Genomic DNA, 16,773 nt, shown 5'->3' on the forward strand with positions numbered 1-16,773 from the left:
AAAGGTAAAACACTATCATCATCAACAATATCCCCATTAAAACTAAGGTCCCCCCCCGACTCGGCAGCAACTAAAAAAGAGCGTTCATTAGCAAAGTCCTGCTGCCCTGCATAAAAACGTCTCTCTTGGGGGGAGACCAAAACACTTTGCAGATCAATTAGCTCTAAGGGGAAGATCGCTTCTCGGCCTAAAGCAGTGTCCTCGTTCCTCCGGGCCTTCTTCCTCCTCCTGCATTGGACAAACCTGGAGGGAGAGGTTGCGCGCTTTTCAGCCACGGCCACTTGACCCTTACCAGGGGACTCCACCGAAGCGCTGGAAGCCGTGGACTCCCCATCAGCACCGGCGAAGGGCTGTTCCTCGCTGTTCTCAGCTCCCCTCTCGGCTCCCCCGTGCATCTCAGCGCAGCCCGGCAGTGCCTGCTGTCGGGCCCCGTCCACAGCCGAACCCCGAGCAACGGCGTCGGCCCAGGACGGTTTGCGCTGAGGGCAGCTCCGGGCCAGATGGTCCTCACCTCTGCACAGGTTACACCGGAGGGGGCCCTTGCAGTCCTTCGCCAGGTGACCGACGTCCAGGCATCTCCAGCACTTCATGGTGGTACAGGAGTCCGCGGTGTGGCCCAGGCCGTGGCACAAGCGGCAGGAGGAGGGTTGCCCGGAGTAAAAAAGGTAGCCCTTGCAACGACCTATAATAAAATAAGCAGGTGGGTGGCTATACCCGTCAGGGGAGCTAGCGTCGGGGCGCAGGCACACCCGGAACTGCCTGCGCCCAGTCCAGACACCCAGCTGGTCTCTCACGTCCCTGTGCCCAGGGACCACGTCGACAAACCTGCCCAGGAAGGCAGCCACCGCTTCAGCTGGAACGAAGGGGTCCAAGACGTGGACGGTGATCACTCTCCGGTCCAGCTTCCACAGTGGCTCCACGTCATAGAACATCCGGCGAAGCTCTTCCTCCAAGCGGCTGCATGCAGCCAACATCCTCTTGTAGCCCTCTTCCGTAGTGCAAGTCACATAGAAGAAGGCCGAAGACTGGTTGCGCTGCACACAGATGATGTCTTCCATGGTGAGTCCCAGGAGGCCGAAGAGCACCTCCCGGATGAAGCTCAGTCTCTCCGGGAAACTCTCCGGTTCCTCCTGGTGAGTCCACTTGAAGGCTGCTGTATGCCGGATGACTACGACGGTCCTGTGTGGGCTCCCGGACATCCTGGCGATGGTGGGCAAGAGAGTCCTCGGGAGCCGGGCAGGGAGTCGACGTGTCCTAGCTGGGTGCCTAAACTAATAAAAGCTGGAAATAAAACCCCAAGCTCACCCTGCGGGAACGGCGGTCAAGCCACCCGAACCTGCACGTTAGGCTTGCAAGGGCTACCCAAAATAAAAAAAGCGCTAAAAGGAGACAACAGCTAGCCCCGTGGCAGCGGCGGTCAAGCCACCTGCTGGTCACGCTTTAGGTTCGCTGTTGCCTCCACTAAAAAACCTGGCAATAAAAATCCCTCCAAAAAGCAGCACTTGATCTTAGCCAAAAGGCCGAGAAGCGATACCCACAAATTGCGCCCCGCCGGGCGCCGGCATGCGGGATGCCGACGGAGCTGGCGCGGCTCAGCCCTCACCAGCCCCTCTGGCAGGTGTCGCCCGGCGAGTCCACGCGTGATCCAGGGAGACCACAGCCGCGCCACCGGGCACCTAACGCCAGCCGCTAAGCCGGGCCCAGTCTTCCTTTGACAGCAGCAGTGCAGCTCTGCTTGGGCAGAGCCTCCAAAAATACCATGAACTCATCGCTATCCCTCTCCACGGAAATCTTTAGTAAAAGGCGAAAGATTTATACGGGATGAAGAGAGACCCGAGTCGATATGGGGCCGCCGCCAAGCCCGTCGCCGTTAGCCGGGCCTGCGTGACGCCCCCGCTCGGAGTAGAATGCCCAGGGGCGTCGCAGCCGCCGTCCTCGGGGCCCCGACTCCTCCCTGTCCTCCTGTCCTCTCAAAAGACAGCAATCATTTTAACAAACATGAGGGGAAATTCAAAAGGCAAAGATGACATCATGCCTTACCTCAGCGCAGCTGTCCACCGCACAAACAGTGTGTCACCTTCCTTTAAAAAAAAAAAAAAAAAAGAAAAACGGCGGGAAACGGGGGCCACGCACAGACAGGGCCCCCCCCCTCACAGCACTCAGTCTATTAGTCACTCACTCACTCAGTCAGTCAGTCAGTCAGTCAGTCAGTCAGTCAGTCAGTCAGTCAGTCAGTCAGTCAGTTCTGCCTTTCGACAACAGGGGGCAGTAGAGGTGCACCATTCCCGGAAGCACTGCAATACCGGGTCGATGCGTGGAGCGGACGGGGCAAGCCCCACTTCCGGCTCCCTGTTCCAAAAATCCGTTTAATATGTGGTCCCCTCCATGGGGGACGTATCAGATATTAAACTGATAAGAACAGATACTACACTTGATCTTAGCCAAAAGGCCGAGAAGCGATACCCACAAATTGCGCCCCGCCGGGCGCCAGCATGCGGGATGCCGACGGAGCTGGCGCGGCTCAGCCCTCACCAGCCCCTCTGGCAGGTGTCGCCCGGCGAGTCCACGCGTGATCCAGGGAGACCACAGCCGCGCCACCGGGCACCTAACGCCAGCCGCTAAGCCGGGCCCAGTCTTCCTTTGACAGCAGCAGTGCAGCTCTGCTTGGGCAGAGCCTCCAAAAATACCATGAACTCATCGCTATCCCTCTCCACGGAAATCTTTAGTAAAAGGCGAAAGATTTATACGGGATGAAGAGAGACCCGAGTCGATATGGGGCCGCCGCCAAGCCCGTCGCCGTTAGCCGGGCCTGCGTGACGCCCCCGCTCGGAGTAGAATGCCCAGGGGCGTCGCAGCCGCCGTCCTCCCCGACTCCTCCCTGTCCTCCTGTCCTCTCAAAAGACAGCAATCATTTTAACAAACATGAGGGGAAATTCAAAAGGCAAAGATGACATCATGCCTTACCTCAGCGCAGCTGTCCACCGCACAAACAGTGTGTCACCTTCCTTTAAAAAAAAAAAAAAAAAAAAAAAAAAAAGAAAAACGGCGGGAAACGGGGGCCACGCACAGACAGGGCCCCCCCCCTCACAGCACTCAGTCTATTAGTCACTCACTCACTCACTCACTCAGTCAGTCAGTCAGTCAGTCAGTCAGTCAGTCAGTCAGTCAGTCAGTCAGTCAGTCAGTTCTGCCTTTCGACAACAGGGGGCAGTAGAGGTGCACCATTCCCGGAAGCACTGCAATACCGGGTCGATGCGTGGAGCGGACGGGGCAAGCCCCACTTCCGGCTCCCTGTTCCAAAAATCCGTTTAATATGTGGTCCCCTCCATGGGGGACGTATCAGATATTAAACTGATAAGAACAGATACTACACTTGATCTTAGCCAAAAGGCCGAGAAGCGATACCCACAAATTGCGCCCCGCCGGGCGCCGGCATGCGGGATGCCGACGGAGCTGGCGCGGCTCAGCCCTCACCAGCCCCTCTGGCAGGTGTCGCCCGGCGAGTCCACGCGTGATCCAGGGAGACCACAGCCGCGCCACCGGGCACCTAACGCCAGCCGCTAAGCCGGGCCCAGTCTTCCTTTGACAGCAGCAGTGCAGCTCTGCTTGGGCAGAGCCTCCAAAAATACCATGAACTCATCGCTATCCCTCTCCACGGAAATCTTTAGTAAAAGGCGAAAGATTTATACGGGATGAAGAGAGACCCGAGTCGATATGGGGCCGCCGCCAAGCCCGTCGCCGTTAGCCGGGCCTGCGTGACGCCCCCGCTCGGAGTAGAATGCCCAGGGGCGTCGCAGCCGCCGTCCTCGGGGCCCCGACTCCTCCCTGTCCTCCTGTCCTCTCAAAAGACAGCAATCATTTTAACAAACATGAGGGGAAATTCAAAAGGCAAAGATGACATCATGCCTTACCTCAGCGCAGCTGTCCACCGCACAAACAGTGTGTCACCTTCCTTTAAAAAAAAAAAAAAAAAAAAAAAAAGAAAAACGGCGGGAAACGGGGGCCACGCACAGACAGGGCCCCCCCCCTCACAGCACTCAGTCTATTAGTCACTCACTCACTCACTCAGTCAGTCAGTCAGTCAGTCAGTCAGTCAGTCAGTCAGTCAGTCAGTCAGTCAGTCAGTTCTGCCTTTCGACAACAGGGGGCAGTAGAGGTGCACCATTCCCGGAAGCACTGCAATACCGGGTCGATGCGTGGAGCGGACGGGGCAAGCCCCACTTCCGGCTCCCTGTTCCAAAAATCCGTTTAATATGTGGTCCCCTCCATGGGGGACGTATCAGATATTAAACTGATAAGAACAGATTTTTTTTTTTTTTTTTTTTTATCAAACCAGTCAGAGTTGGATACCCGTCGCTTCATCAACTCGGCCAACCTTCACTCATCATTCCGGCTATTTCAAATTCAATTACAATTTTTATTTCAATCAATAAAATATTACAATTATAATCTCCTTAAAAGGATTTCAAACAAGACATTAACACACCGTTAAAATTCAGCCCATATCAGAGTTTAAAATTTAAATATAAAATACATAAACCACACCAGACATTCAATAAATAAGCAAATATTAATCAAAAACCATTGAGTGTCAGTGGTTATTTTCAAAATCACCCCCAGGCTTAAAATCCCATTGCAAAGGGTTTCCGATCCTTGTGAACTTTATGGTGTGACACTGAAAAAAAAAACATTAACGCACCACCAAGAAAGGCACAGTATAAGGTGCGTGCGTTCACAACTCACGTGCCACACCGACCTTCCTGGATGGAGCTCGTACTCACCAAGATGTTAGTGGGGCTATGGCCGCAGAAGGCCCTTCCACCTTTCCTTGGCCTCGTGATAGCCCCACTGGATGATGTCCCGCTCCATCCTGAAATCCAAGTCCGCCACAATCTTTCGATATAATCCCCAGGCCCTCAAATCTGCCCCTTTATGGATGAGTGCCGACCTTGCATTCCAAAGTTCACGTTTGGTCATGCTGATCAGCAGCCACATCCGGGGCGGGAAGGGAGTCTGAGGACCTTGGGGCCACCCCATCATCACCTTATCGTAGGACAACACAAACTGCGGGTCTAGTTTCCTGCACAGGCCTTGCACTGATCTCCAGACCTCCCTGGCATACCCACAGTCCCAAAAGGCGTGCCTGAGGGTCTCCTCCTCTGAGCACTCGGGACGTGGGCAGCCTGAGTGTCTGGTCAGCTTGTGCCTGTACAGTACATCCCTGACCGGCAGCTTACCATGCACACACTGCCAGTTCAGGTCCTGCAGCCGGTTATCCAACCCCTTGGGCTGGATCCTGGTCCAGGTGTCCTTCTCCAGGCCCAGCACAGCACGGGTTCCCCTCTTCACCAGCACAGCCCGATACAGGGCTCGGTGCCTGGTGAGGGTCCCTGGGGGGAGACCTGCCGGAAGAGACTTACTCCACTTAATAGCATGGTGATAGTGGGTCGGCAGCGTCTCCGCCTTGGGCCCGGCGTTGGACCACGACGTCAACAGACGTCTCATGGGCAGGGCCAGCCACAAGTGAACAAAATACTGGTGGGGGTGTTCTAGGGGAGCCACCAGACGTGCACAGATCTGGGAGAAGAACAGGCAGTCAAGCTTGAGAGGGAAGTCAGGAACATCCCTCCCCCCACTGTCCTTTCCAAGGTACATCACTTCCCTCCTCACATACTCATACCTGATAAGAACAGATACTACACTTGATCTTAGCCAAAAGGCCGAGAAGCGATACCCACAAATTGCGCCCCGCCGGGCGCCGGCATGCGGGATGCCGACGGAGCTGGCGCGGCTCAGCCCTCACCAGCCCCTCTGGCAGGTGTCGCCCGGCGAGTCCACGCGTGATCCAGGGAGACCACAGCCGCGCCACCGGGCACCTAACGCCAGCCGCTAAGCCGGGCCCAGTCTTCCTTTGACAGCAGCAGTGCAGCTCTGCTTGGGCAGAGCCTCCAAAAATACCATGAACTCATCGCTATCCCTCTCCACGGAAATCTTTAGTAAAAGGCGAAAGATTTATACGGGATGAAGAGAGACCCGAGTCGATATGGGGCCGCCGCCAAGCCCGTCGCCGTTAGCCGGGCCTGCGTGACGCCCCCGCTCGGAGTAGAATGCCCAGGGGCGTCGCAGCCGCCGTCCTCGGGGCCCCGACTCCTCCCTGTCCTCCTGTCCTCTCAAAAGACAGCAATCATTTTAACAAACATGAGGGGAAATTCAAAAGGCAAAGATGACATCATGCCTTACCTCAGCGCAGCTGTCCACCGCACAAACAGTGTGTCACCTTCCTTTAAAAAAAAAAAAAAAAAAAAAAAAAAAAAAAAAGAAAAACGGCGGGAAACGGGGGCCACGCACAGACAGGGCCCCCCCCCTCACAGCACTCAGTCTATTAGTCACTCACTCACTCACTCAGTCAGTCAGTCAGTCAGTCAGTCAGTCAGTCAGTCAGTCAGTCAGTCAGTCAGTCAGTCAGTCAGTTCTGCCTTTCGACAACAGGGGGCAGTAGAGGTGCACCATTCCCGGAAGCACTGCAATACCGGGTCGATGCGTGGAGCGGACGGGGCAAGCCCCACTTCCGGCTCCCTGTTCCAAAAATCCGTTTAATATGTGGTCCCCTCCATGGGGGACGTATCAGATATTAAACTGATAAGAACAGATTTTTTTTTTTTTTTTTTTTTTTAATTCATCTTTATTCAACATTTCTGCTTACAATCTAAGAACAACACATAAAACTATAAAAACCCAACATCTTCCACATACTAACTAAAACAAACCCACATCAATACTAATCAAAATAGCACATATCAAAACCCATTTATACCCACAAACTTAATCCAACAGCATAATTAACAAAAACATATTACTGCCGTAATAATACAAGACACCTTATAACATACAAATCTTAAAATATGAAACTACTCAAAACATTACAACACCCATTAAAACAGTATTAAATCCATAAATATAGCAGAAAATCTAAAATCTTTAAAAAGGTAAAACATTATCATCCTCAGACATATCCCCATTAAAACTAAGGTCTCCCCCAGACTCAACAGTGGCTAAAAAAGAACATTCATTTGCAATGTCCTGCTGCACTGGATAAGACCGTCTCTCAAGTGGGGAGACCAGAACACTTAGTAAGTCCATCTGCTCAAAAGGGGAAATCGCTTCTCGGCCTAAAGCAGTGTTCTCGTTCCTCCGGGCCTTCTTCCTCCTCCTGCTTTGGACAAACCTGGAGGGAGAGGTTGCGCGCTTTTCAGCCACGGCCAATGGACCCTTACCTGGGGACTCCACAGAAGCACTGGAGGCCGTGGACTCCCCATCGGCACTGGCGAAGGGCTGAGCCTCGGTGTTCCCAGCTCCCCTCTCGGCTCCCCCGTGCATCTCAGCGCAGCCCGGCAGTGCCTGCTGTCGGGCCCCGTCCACAGCCGAGCCCCGGGTAACGGCGTCGGCCCAGGACGGTTTGCGCTGAGGGCAGCTCCGAGCCAGATGGTCCTCACCTCTGCACAGGTTACACCGGAGGGGGCCCTTGCAGTCCTTCGCCAAGTGACCGACGTCCAGGCATCTCCAGCACTTCATGGTGGTACAGGAGTCCGCGGTGTGGCCCAGGCCGTGGCACAAGCGGCAGGAGGAGGGTTGCCCGGAGTAAAAAAGGTAGCCCTTGCAACGACCTATCATAAAATGAGCAGGTGGGTGGCTATACCCGTCAGGGGAGCTAGCGTCGGGGCGCAGGCACACCCGGAACTGCCTGCGCCCAGTCCAGACACCCAGCTGGTCTCTCACGTCCCTGTGCCCAGGGACCACGTCGACAAACCTGCCCAGGAAGGCAGCCACCGCTTCAGCTGGAACAAAGGGGTCCAAGACGTGGACGGTGATCACTCTCCGGTCCAGCTTCCACAGTGGCTCCACGTCATAGTACATCCGGCGAAGCTCTTCTTCCAAGCGGCTGCATGCAACCAGCATCTTCTTGTAGCCCTCTTCCGTAGTGCAAGTCACATAGAAGAAGGCCGAAGACTGGTTGCGCTGCACACAGATGATGTCTTCCATGGTAAGTCCCAGGAGGCCGAAGAGCACCTCCCGGATGAAGGTCAGTCTCTCCGGGAAACTCTCCGGTTCCTCCTGGTGAGTCCACTTGAAGGCTGCTGTATGCCGGATGACTACGACGGTCCTGTGTGGGCTCCCGGACATCCTGGCGATGGTGGGCAAGAGAGTCCTCGGGAGCCGGGCAGGGAGTCGACGTGTCCCAGCTGGGTGCCTAAACTAATAAAAGCTGGAAATAACACCCCAAGCTCACCCTGCGGGAACGGCGGTCAAGCCACCCGAACCTGCACGTTAGGCTTGCAAGGGCTACCCAAAATAAAAAAAAGCGCTAAAAGGAGACAACAGCTAGCCCCGTGGCAGCGGCGGTCAAGCCACCTGCTGGTCACGCTTTAGGTTCGCTGTTGCCTCCACTAAAAAACCTGGCAATAAAAATCCCTCCAAAAAGCAGCACTTGATCTTAGCCAAAAGGCCGAGAAGCGATACCCACAAATTGCGCCCCGCCGGGCGCCGGCATGCGGGATGCCGACGGAGCTGGCGCGGCTCAGCCCTCACCAGCCCCTCTGGCAGGTGTCGCCCGGCGAGTCCACGCGTGATCCAGGGAGACCACAGCCGCGCCACCGGGCACCTAACGCCAGCCGCTAAGCCGGGCCCAGTCTTCCTTTGACAGCAGCAGTGCAGCTCTGCTTGGGCAGAGCCTCCAAAAATACCATGAACTCATCGCTATCCCTCTCCACGGAAATCTTTAGTAAAAGGCGAAAGATTTATACGGGATGAAGAGAGACCCGAGTCGATATGGGGCCGCCGCCAAGCCCGTCGCCGTTAGCCGGGCCTGCGTGACGCCCCCGCTCGGAGTAGAATGCCCAGGGGCGTCGCAGCCGCCGTCCTCGGGGCCCCGACTCCTCCCTGTCCTCCTGTCCTCTCAAAAGACAGCAATCATTTTAACAAACATGAGGGGAAATTCAAAAGGCAAAGATGACATCATGCCTTACCTCAGCGCAGCTGTCCACCGCACAAACAGTGTGTCACCTTCCTTTAAAAAAAAAAAAAAAAAAAAAAAAAAAAAAAAAAAAAACGGCGGGAAACGGGGGCCACGCACAGACAGGGCCCCCCCCCTCACAGCACTCAGTCTATTAGTCACTCACTCACTCACTCAGTCAGTCAGTCAGTCAGTCAGTCAGTCAGTCAGTCAGTCAGTCAGTCAGTCAGTTCTGCCTTTCGACAACAGGGGGCAGTAGAGGTGCACCATTCCCGGAAGCACTGCAATACCGGGTCGATGCGTGGAGCGGACGGGGCAAGCCCCACTTCCGGCTCCCTGTTCCAAAAATCCGTTTAATATGTGGTCCCCTCCATGGGGGACGTATCAGATATTAAACTGATAAGAACAGATACTACACTTGATCTTAGCCAAAAGGCCGAGAAGCGATACCCACAAATTGCGCCCCGCCGGGCGCCGGCATGCGGGATGCCGACGGAGCTGGCGCGGCTCAGCCCTCACCAGCCCCTCTGGCAGGTGTCGCCCGGCGAGTCCACGCGTGATCCAGGGAGACCACAGCCGCGCCACCGGGCACCTAACGCCAGCCGCTAAGCCGGGCCCAGTCTTCCTTTGACAGCAGCAGTGCAGCTCTGCTTGGGCAGAGCCTCCAAAAATACCATGAACTCATCGCTATCCCTCTCCACGGAAATCTTTAGTAAAAGGCGAAAGATTTATACGGGATGAAGAGAGACCCGAGTCGATATGGGGCCGCCGCCAAGCCCGTCGCCGTTAGCCGGGCCTGCGTGACGCCCCCGCTCGGAGTAGAATGCCCAGGGGCGTCGCAGCCGCCGTCCTCGGGGCCCCGACTCCTCCCTGTCCTCCTGTCCTCTCAAAAGACAGCAATCATTTTAACAAACATGAGGGGAAATTCAAAAGGCAAAGATGACATCATGCCTTACCTCAGCGCAGCTGTCCACCGCACAAACAGTGTGTCACCTTCCTTTAAAAAAAAAAAAAAAAAAAAAAAAAAAAAAAAAAAAGAAAAACGGCGGGAAACGGGGGCCACGCACAGACAGGGCCCCCCCCCTCACAGCACTCAGTCTATTAGTCACTCACTCACTCACTCAGTCAGTCAGTCAGTCAGTCAGTCAGTCAGTCAGTCAGTCAGTCAGTCAGTCAGTGCCTGCCTTTCGACAACAGGGGGCAGTAGAGGTGCACCATTCCCGGAAGCACTGCAATACCGGGTCGATGCGTGGAGCGGACGGGGCAAGCCCCACTTCCGGCTCCCTGTTCCAAAAATCCGTTTAATATGTGGTCCCCTCCATGGGGGACGTATCAGATATTAAACTGATAAGAACAGATACTACACTTGATCTTAGCCAAAAGGCCGAGAAGCGATACCCACAAATTGCGCCCCGCCGGGCGCCGGCATGCGGGATGCCGACGGAGCTGGCGCGGCTCAGCCCTCACCAGCCCCTCTGGCAGGTGTCGCCCGGCGAGTCCACGCGTGATCCAGGGAGACCACAGCCGCGCCACCGGGCACCTAACGCCAGCCGCTAAGCCGGGCCCAGTCTTCCTTTGACAGCAGCAGTGCAGCTCTGCTTGGGCAGAGCCTCCAAAAATACCATGAACTCATCGCTATCCCTCTCCACGGAAATCTTTAGTAAAAGGCGAAAGATTTATACGGGATGAAGAGAGACCCGAGTCGATATGGGGCCGCCGCCAAGCCCGTCGCCGTTAGCCGGGCCTGCGTGACGCCCCCGCTCGGAGTAGAATGCCCAGGGGCGTCGCAGCCGCCGTCCTCGGGGCCCCGACTCCTCCCTGTCCTCCTGTCCTCTCAAAAGACAGCAATCATTTTAACAAACATGAGGGGAAATTCAAAAGGCAAAGATGACATCATGCCTTACCTCAGCGCAGCTGTCCACCGCACAAACAGTGTGTCACCTTCCTTTAAAAAAAAAAAAAAAAAAAAAAAAAAAAAAAGAAAACCGGCGGGAAACGGGGGCCACGCACAGACAGGGCCCCCCCCCTCACAGCACTCAGTCTATTAGTCACTCACTCACTCACTCAGTCAGTCAGTCAGTCAGTCAGTCAGTCAGTCAGTCAGTCAGTCAGTCAGTCAGTCAGTCAGTTCTGCCTTTCGACAACAGGGGGCAGTAGAGGTGCACCATTCCCGGAAGCACTGCAATACCGGGTCGATGCGTGGAGCGGACGGGGCAAGCCCCACTTCCGGCTCCCTGTTCCAAAAATCCGTTTAATATGTGGTCCCCTCCATGGGGGACGTATCAGATATTAAACTGATAAGAACAGATACTACACTTGATCTTAGCCAAAAGGCCGAGAAGCGATACCCACAAATTGCGCCCCGCCGGGCGCCGGCATGCGGGATGCCGACGGAGCTGGCGCGGCTCAGCCCTCACCAGCCCCTCTGGCAGGTGTCGCCCGGCGAGTCCACGCGTGATCCAGGGAGACCACAGCCGCGCCACCGGGCACCTAACGCCAGCCGCTAAGCCGGGCCCAGTCTTCCTTTGACAGCAGCAGTGCAGCTCTGCTTGGGCAGAGCCTCCAAAAATACCATGAACTCATCGCTATCCCTCTCCACGGAAATCTTTAGTAAAAGGCGAAAGATTTATACGGGATGAAGAGAGACCCGAGTCGATATGGGGCCGCCGCCAAGCCCGTCGCCGTTAGCCGGGCCTGCGTGACGCCCCCGCTCGGAGTAGAATGCCCAGGGGCGTCGCAGCCGCCGTCCTCGGGGCCCCGACTCCTCCCTGTCCTCCTGTCCTCTCAAAAGACAGCAATCATTTTAACAAACATGAGGGGAAATTCAAAAGGCAAAGATGACATCATGCCTTACCTCAGCGCAGCTGTCCACCGCACAAACAGTGTGTCACCTTCCTTTAAAAAAAAAAAAAAAAAAAAAAAAAAAAAAAAGAAAACCGGCGGGAAACGGGGGCCACGCACAGACAGGGCCCCCCCCCTCACAGCACTCAGTCTATTAGTCACTCACTCACTCACTCAGTCAGTCAGTCAGTCAGTCAGTCAGTCAGTCAGTCAGTCAGTCAGTCAGTCAGTCAGTCAGTTCTGCCTTTCGACAACAGGGGGCAGTAGAGGTGCACCATTCCCGGAAGCACTGCAATACCGGGTCGATGCGTGGAGCGGACGGGGCAAGCCCCACTTCCGGCTCCCTGTTCCAAAAATCCGTTTAATATGTGGTCCCCTCCATGGGGGACGTATCAGATATTAAACTGATAAGAACAGATACTACACTTGATCTTAGCCAAAAGGCCGAGAAGCGATACCCACAAATTGCGCCCCGCCGGGCGCCGGCATGCGGGATGCCGACGGAGCTGGCGCGGCTCAGCCCTCACCAGCCCCTCTGGCAGGTGTCGCCCGGCGAGTCCACGCGTGATCCAGGGAGACCACAGCCGCGCCACCGGGCACCTAACGCCAGCCGCTAAGCCGGGCCCAGTCTTCCTTTGACAGCAGCAGTGCAGCTCTGCTTGGGCAGAGCCTCCAAAAATACCATGAACTCATCGCTATCCCTCTCCACGGAAATCTTTAGTAAAAGGCGAAAGATTTATACGGGATGAAGAGAGACCCGAGTCGATATGGGGCCGCCGCCAAGCCCGTCGCCGTTAGCCGGGCCTGCGTGACGCCCCCGCTCGGAGTAGAATGCCCAGGGGCGTCGCAGCCGCCGTCCTCGGGGCCCCGACTCCTCCCTGTCCTCCTGTCCTCTCAAAAGACAGCAATCATTTTAACAAACATGAGGGGAAATTCAAAAGGCAAAGATGACATCATGCCTTACCTCAGCGCAGCTGTCCACCGCACAAACAGTGTGTCACCTTCCTTTAAAAAAAAAAAAAAAAAAAAAAAAAAAAAAAAAAAAGAAAAACGGCGGGAAACGGGGGCCACGCACAGACAGGGCCCCCCCCCTCACAGCACTCAGTCTATTAGTCACTCACTCACTCACTCAGTCAGTCAGTCAGTCAGTCAGTCAGTCAGTCAGTCAGTTCTGCCTTTCGACAACAGGGGGCAGTAGAGGTGCACCATTCCCGGAAGCACTGCAATACCGGGTCGATGCGTGGAGCGGACGGGGCAAGCCCCACTTCCGGCTCCCTGTTCCAAAAATCCGTTTAATATGTGGTCCCCTCCATGGGGGACGTATCAGATATTAAACTGATAAGAACAGATTTTTTTTTTTTTTTTTTTTTTTTTGTACCAGTCAGAGTTGGATACCCGTCGCTTCATCAACTCGGCCAACCTTCACTCATCATTCCGGCTATTTCAAATTCAATTACAATTTTTATTTCAATCAATAAAATATTACAATTATAATCTCCTTAAGAGGATTTCAAACAAGACATTTTAAAATTCAGCCCATATCAGAGTTTAAAATTTAAATATAAACTACATAAACCACACCAGACATTCAATAAATAAGCAAATATTAATCAAAAACCATTGAGTGTCAGTGGTTATTTTCAAAATCACCCCCAGGCTTAAAATCCCATTGCAAAGGGTTTCCGATCCTTGTGAACTTTATGGTGTGACACTGAAAAAAAACATTAACGCACCACCAAGAAAGGCACAGTATAAGGTGCGTGCGTTCACAACTCACGTGCCACACCGACCTTCCTGGATGGAGCTCGTACTCACCAAGATGTTAGTGGGGCTATGGCCGCAGAAGGCCCTTCCACCTTTCCTTGGCCTCGTGGTAGCCCCACTGGATGATGTCCCGCTCCATCCTGAAATCCAAGTCCGCCACAATCTTTCGATATAATCCCCAGGCCCTCAAATCTGCCCCTTTATGGATGAGTGCCGACCTTGCATTCCAAAGTTCACGTTTGGTCATGCTGATCAGCAGCCACATCCGGGGCGGGAAGGGAGTCTGAGGACCTTGGGGCCACCCCATCATCACCTTATCGTAGGACAACACAAACTGCGGGTCTAGTTTCCTGCACAGGCCTTGCACTGATCTCCAGACCTCCCTGGCATACCCACAGTCCCAAAAGGCGTGCCTGAGGGTCTCCTCCTCTGAGCACTCGGGACGTGGGCAGCCTGAGTGTCTGGTCAGCTTGTGCCTGTACAGTACATCCCTGACCGGCAGCTTACCATGCACACACTGCCAGTTCAGGTCCTGCAGCCGGTTATCCAACCCCTTGGGCTGGATCCTGGTCCAGGTGTCCTTCTCCAGGCCCAGCACAGCACGGGTTCCCCTCTTCACCAGCACAGCCCGATACAGGGCTCGGTGCCTGGTGAGGGTCCCTGGGGGGAGACCTGCCGGAAGAGACTTACTCCACTTAATAGCATGGTGATAGTGGGTCGGCAGCGTCTCCGCCTTGGGCCCGGCGTTGGACCACGACGTCAACAGACGTCTCATGGGCAGGGCCAGCCACAAGTGAACAAAATACTGGTGGGGGTGTTCTAGGGGAGCCACCAGACGTGCACAGATCTGGGAGAAGAACAGGCAGTCAAGCTTGAGAGGGAAGTCAGGAACATCCCTCCCCCCACTGTCCTTTCCAAGGTACATCACTTCCCTCCTCACATACTCATACCTGCCGCCCCAAACAAGGTTAAACACATCCTTAGTTAAGCCTCTCCGCATGAAGCGGGGCATGGGGAACACATGGGCGAGGTAGAGGAGGGTGGGAAGGATATCAACCTTCAAGGCGAGAACCTTACCCAGGAAGGACAGGGACCTGGCCTTCCACATCCCCATCTTCCGCCTGGCGATCGTCAAACGCTCTTCCCAGTTTACCCGGGCAGCACCTTTCGAAAGAAAGTTAACCCCCAACACCTTGAGAGGGCCGCCGCAGAGAGTGAGCCCCCCCGGGACGTCCTCTCTCGCCTTCCAGCTGCCAAAGTACTTGACCACCGACTTGCTCAGGTTAAGTGCAGCCCCGGAGGCCTTCCCGAACGCCTGCACCAAGCCCAGGGCGTGACCGAGCGCATGGTCCGAGCACACAAACAGAGTGGTATCGTCTGCGTACTGGGCCAGCTTTACCGTCAGGCCCCCACTCCCTGGCAGGATCAGGCCGTTGATACCTGGATGGGCACGGATGGCGCTCGCCAACGGCTCTATATATAGAGCGTAGAGGAGGGGGGAGAGAGGGCAACCCTGCCTCACTCCACTTGACTGGGGAACCCAATCACTGAGGGAACCATTAATCGACACATGGCTACCAACCTCAGTATAAAGCGCATGAACCCATCCCAAGAACTTAGGCCCAAAACCTAGCCTGCTCAATACCCCAAACAGGAAGCAGTGGTCCACTCGGTCAAACGCCTTCTCCTGGTCCAAGCTAACGAGTGCCAGAGGGACATTCCTGTCCTCAGCCCAGGCGATCGCGTCCCGAATTAAATGTAAATTCCAAGTCGCAGATCGACCCGGGACCCCGCAAGTCTGGTCACTATGAACCAGGTGGGTCATGGCCTTTTTTAGGCGCTCAGTTAGGGTCTTTGCTATGATCTTTGCATCTACGCAAAGCATTGTCAGGGGTCTCCAGTTGCCAAGTTCGGCACGATCGCCCTTCTTGTACAACAAAGACAAGACCCCTGACCGCATGCTCTTGGTGAGCATGCCCTGACGCTGCACGTCCTCAGCCACTTCTAGCAGCTCCGGCCCGAGGACTTCCCAAAACGTGGAATAGAATTCCACGGGGAGTCCATCGAGACCAGGAACTTTGCGCCGGTTCATTTTGCCTAGCACCTCAGTCAGCTCGGCTAGAGTGAAGGGGGCATCTAAGCTGTCCCTTGCCTCACTGGGAAGACTAGGTTTGAGTTTAGATAAAAACTGCTCCCCTAGCTCAGGTTCGGTCTCCCTTTTCTTAAAAAGGTCACCGTAAAAACATTTAGCAACCTCCAGCATCCGGGCCGAATCGGAGACCAGGTTGCCTCCTTGGTCCCGGAGGGCAGTGAAACACTTTTCCTCACGGGCCAGTTTCACCTTATTAAAGAAGAAGGCTGTACATTTCTCATTCTCCTCCCTTTCCAAAGCCCTGGCCCAAAACAAGGAGGCCGCAGCCGATTGCTCGTGCAGGCCCCTCAGCTTAGCTTTGGCTGCCTGCACCTCCTCAAAGTTAAAAGCCCCTCCGTTGTTGTGGCGGGCATACTCCCTCTGCAGCCTGGTCTCTAGCCGTTGGATTTCGTAAAGCCTTTTAGCTTTACGCTGGCCGCAATAGTGGATAGCTAGAGCTCTAACCCTCTCTTTTACGCTCTCCCACCATGCGGCCGTGGAGACGTAGGCTGCCTTACAGCCCCGCCACGCAGTAAAATGATCCAGGAAGAGAGACCTAAAGTCTCTCTCTTCTAAGATCTCCACGTTCAGCTTCCAATAGCCCCTCCCGAAGGTAGGGGCGTCAATGGAAACTGTGGCCTCGACCGATGTATGGTCCGAGTACCACCGTGGAGACCTCAAAACCTTCCTAAAAACAACAGAGGGCGAAGCTAAAATATAATCAATACGGCTGCTGGCCCCACGACTGTTGTGCCAGGTATGGCCCGGATCTGTGGGGTTGCACGTTTTAAAACCATCAGAGAGGTTGAGGCTGCGGATCAAATTCCTAAAATGTTTAGTGCTGACATCCCCTTTCCCTTCTAAAAAAGTATTGAAGTCCCCTCCTAAAATTATGTGTCTATTAGTGACACAAAACTGGGCCAGCTCCTCAAAAAGCGCAATGCGGGACGAGGCCTCCACTGGAGCGTAAACGCACATCGCCCGGATGTGCTGACCTCTCCAGGTGGCGTCCACTCCCAAAACCCTT

The 16,773-nt window shown here is 54.9% G+C and overlaps 17 non-coding genes and 2 pseudogenes across 17 annotated transcripts; all 19 read right to left on the minus strand.

Moving 5' to 3' along the window:
* Positions 1–1,727: 1,727 nt before the first annotated feature.
* LOC140584666 (U5 spliceosomal RNA) lies at positions 1,728–1,841 on the minus strand. Its single transcript, XR_011986628.1, has one exon. It is a non-coding gene; the product is annotated as a U5 spliceosomal RNA (small nuclear RNA).
* Positions 1,842–2,269: 428 nt separating this feature from the next.
* Positions 2,270–2,461, minus strand: LOC140585181 (U2 spliceosomal RNA). The gene has a single exon (XR_011987141.1). It is a non-coding gene; the product is annotated as a U2 spliceosomal RNA (small nuclear RNA).
* Positions 2,462–2,656: 195 nt separating this feature from the next.
* LOC140584667 (U5 spliceosomal RNA) lies at positions 2,657–2,770 on the minus strand. The gene has a single exon (XR_011986629.1). It is a non-coding gene; the product is annotated as a U5 spliceosomal RNA (small nuclear RNA).
* Positions 2,771–3,211: 441 nt separating this feature from the next.
* Positions 3,212–3,403, minus strand: LOC140585182 (U2 spliceosomal RNA). The gene has a single exon (XR_011987142.1). It is a non-coding gene; the product is annotated as a U2 spliceosomal RNA (small nuclear RNA).
* A 195-nt stretch (positions 3,404–3,598) lies between these two features.
* Positions 3,599–3,712, minus strand: LOC140584668 (U5 spliceosomal RNA). The gene has a single exon (XR_011986630.1). It is a non-coding gene; the product is annotated as a U5 spliceosomal RNA (small nuclear RNA).
* Positions 3,713–4,151: 439 nt separating this feature from the next.
* LOC140584194 (U2 spliceosomal RNA) lies at positions 4,152–4,337 on the minus strand. The gene has a single exon (XR_011986186.1). It is a non-coding gene; the product is annotated as a U2 spliceosomal RNA (small nuclear RNA).
* Positions 4,338–5,608: 1,271 nt separating this feature from the next.
* Positions 5,609–5,732, minus strand: LOC140584239 (U2 spliceosomal RNA; annotated as a pseudogene).
* A 195-nt stretch (positions 5,733–5,927) lies between these two features.
* On the minus strand, positions 5,928–6,041 carry LOC140584669 (U5 spliceosomal RNA). The gene has a single exon (XR_011986631.1). It is a non-coding gene; the product is annotated as a U5 spliceosomal RNA (small nuclear RNA).
* A 455-nt stretch (positions 6,042–6,496) lies between these two features.
* LOC140584184 (U2 spliceosomal RNA) lies at positions 6,497–6,729 on the minus strand (annotated as a pseudogene).
* Positions 6,730–8,710: 1,981 nt separating this feature from the next.
* Positions 8,711–8,824, minus strand: LOC140584670 (U5 spliceosomal RNA). Its single transcript, XR_011986632.1, has one exon. It is a non-coding gene; the product is annotated as a U5 spliceosomal RNA (small nuclear RNA).
* A 442-nt stretch (positions 8,825–9,266) lies between these two features.
* LOC140585183 (U2 spliceosomal RNA) lies at positions 9,267–9,458 on the minus strand. Its single transcript, XR_011987143.1, has one exon. It is a non-coding gene; the product is annotated as a U2 spliceosomal RNA (small nuclear RNA).
* A 195-nt stretch (positions 9,459–9,653) lies between these two features.
* Positions 9,654–9,767, minus strand: LOC140584671 (U5 spliceosomal RNA). Its single transcript, XR_011986633.1, has one exon. It is a non-coding gene; the product is annotated as a U5 spliceosomal RNA (small nuclear RNA).
* A 447-nt stretch (positions 9,768–10,214) lies between these two features.
* Positions 10,215–10,406, minus strand: LOC140585184 (U2 spliceosomal RNA). The gene has a single exon (XR_011987144.1). It is a non-coding gene; the product is annotated as a U2 spliceosomal RNA (small nuclear RNA).
* Positions 10,407–10,601: 195 nt separating this feature from the next.
* Positions 10,602–10,715, minus strand: LOC140584672 (U5 spliceosomal RNA). Its single transcript, XR_011986634.1, has one exon. It is a non-coding gene; the product is annotated as a U5 spliceosomal RNA (small nuclear RNA).
* A 449-nt stretch (positions 10,716–11,164) lies between these two features.
* On the minus strand, positions 11,165–11,356 carry LOC140585185 (U2 spliceosomal RNA). The gene has a single exon (XR_011987145.1). It is a non-coding gene; the product is annotated as a U2 spliceosomal RNA (small nuclear RNA).
* Positions 11,357–11,551: 195 nt separating this feature from the next.
* On the minus strand, positions 11,552–11,665 carry LOC140584673 (U5 spliceosomal RNA). The gene has a single exon (XR_011986635.1). It is a non-coding gene; the product is annotated as a U5 spliceosomal RNA (small nuclear RNA).
* A 450-nt stretch (positions 11,666–12,115) lies between these two features.
* Positions 12,116–12,307, minus strand: LOC140585186 (U2 spliceosomal RNA). Its single transcript, XR_011987146.1, has one exon. It is a non-coding gene; the product is annotated as a U2 spliceosomal RNA (small nuclear RNA).
* A 195-nt stretch (positions 12,308–12,502) lies between these two features.
* LOC140584675 (U5 spliceosomal RNA) lies at positions 12,503–12,616 on the minus strand. Its single transcript, XR_011986637.1, has one exon. It is a non-coding gene; the product is annotated as a U5 spliceosomal RNA (small nuclear RNA).
* A 430-nt stretch (positions 12,617–13,046) lies between these two features.
* On the minus strand, positions 13,047–13,240 carry LOC140584225 (U2 spliceosomal RNA). Its single transcript, XR_011986202.1, has one exon. It is a non-coding gene; the product is annotated as a U2 spliceosomal RNA (small nuclear RNA).
* Positions 13,241–16,773: the final 3,533 nt, after the last annotated feature.

This window comes from Paramormyrops kingsleyae, unplaced genomic scaffold, assembly GCF_048594095.1.
Source record: "Paramormyrops kingsleyae isolate MSU_618 unplaced genomic scaffold, PKINGS_0.4 ups31, whole genome shotgun sequence".
NCBI classification, from domain to species: Eukaryota; Metazoa; Chordata; class Actinopteri; order Osteoglossiformes; family Mormyridae; genus Paramormyrops; species Paramormyrops kingsleyae.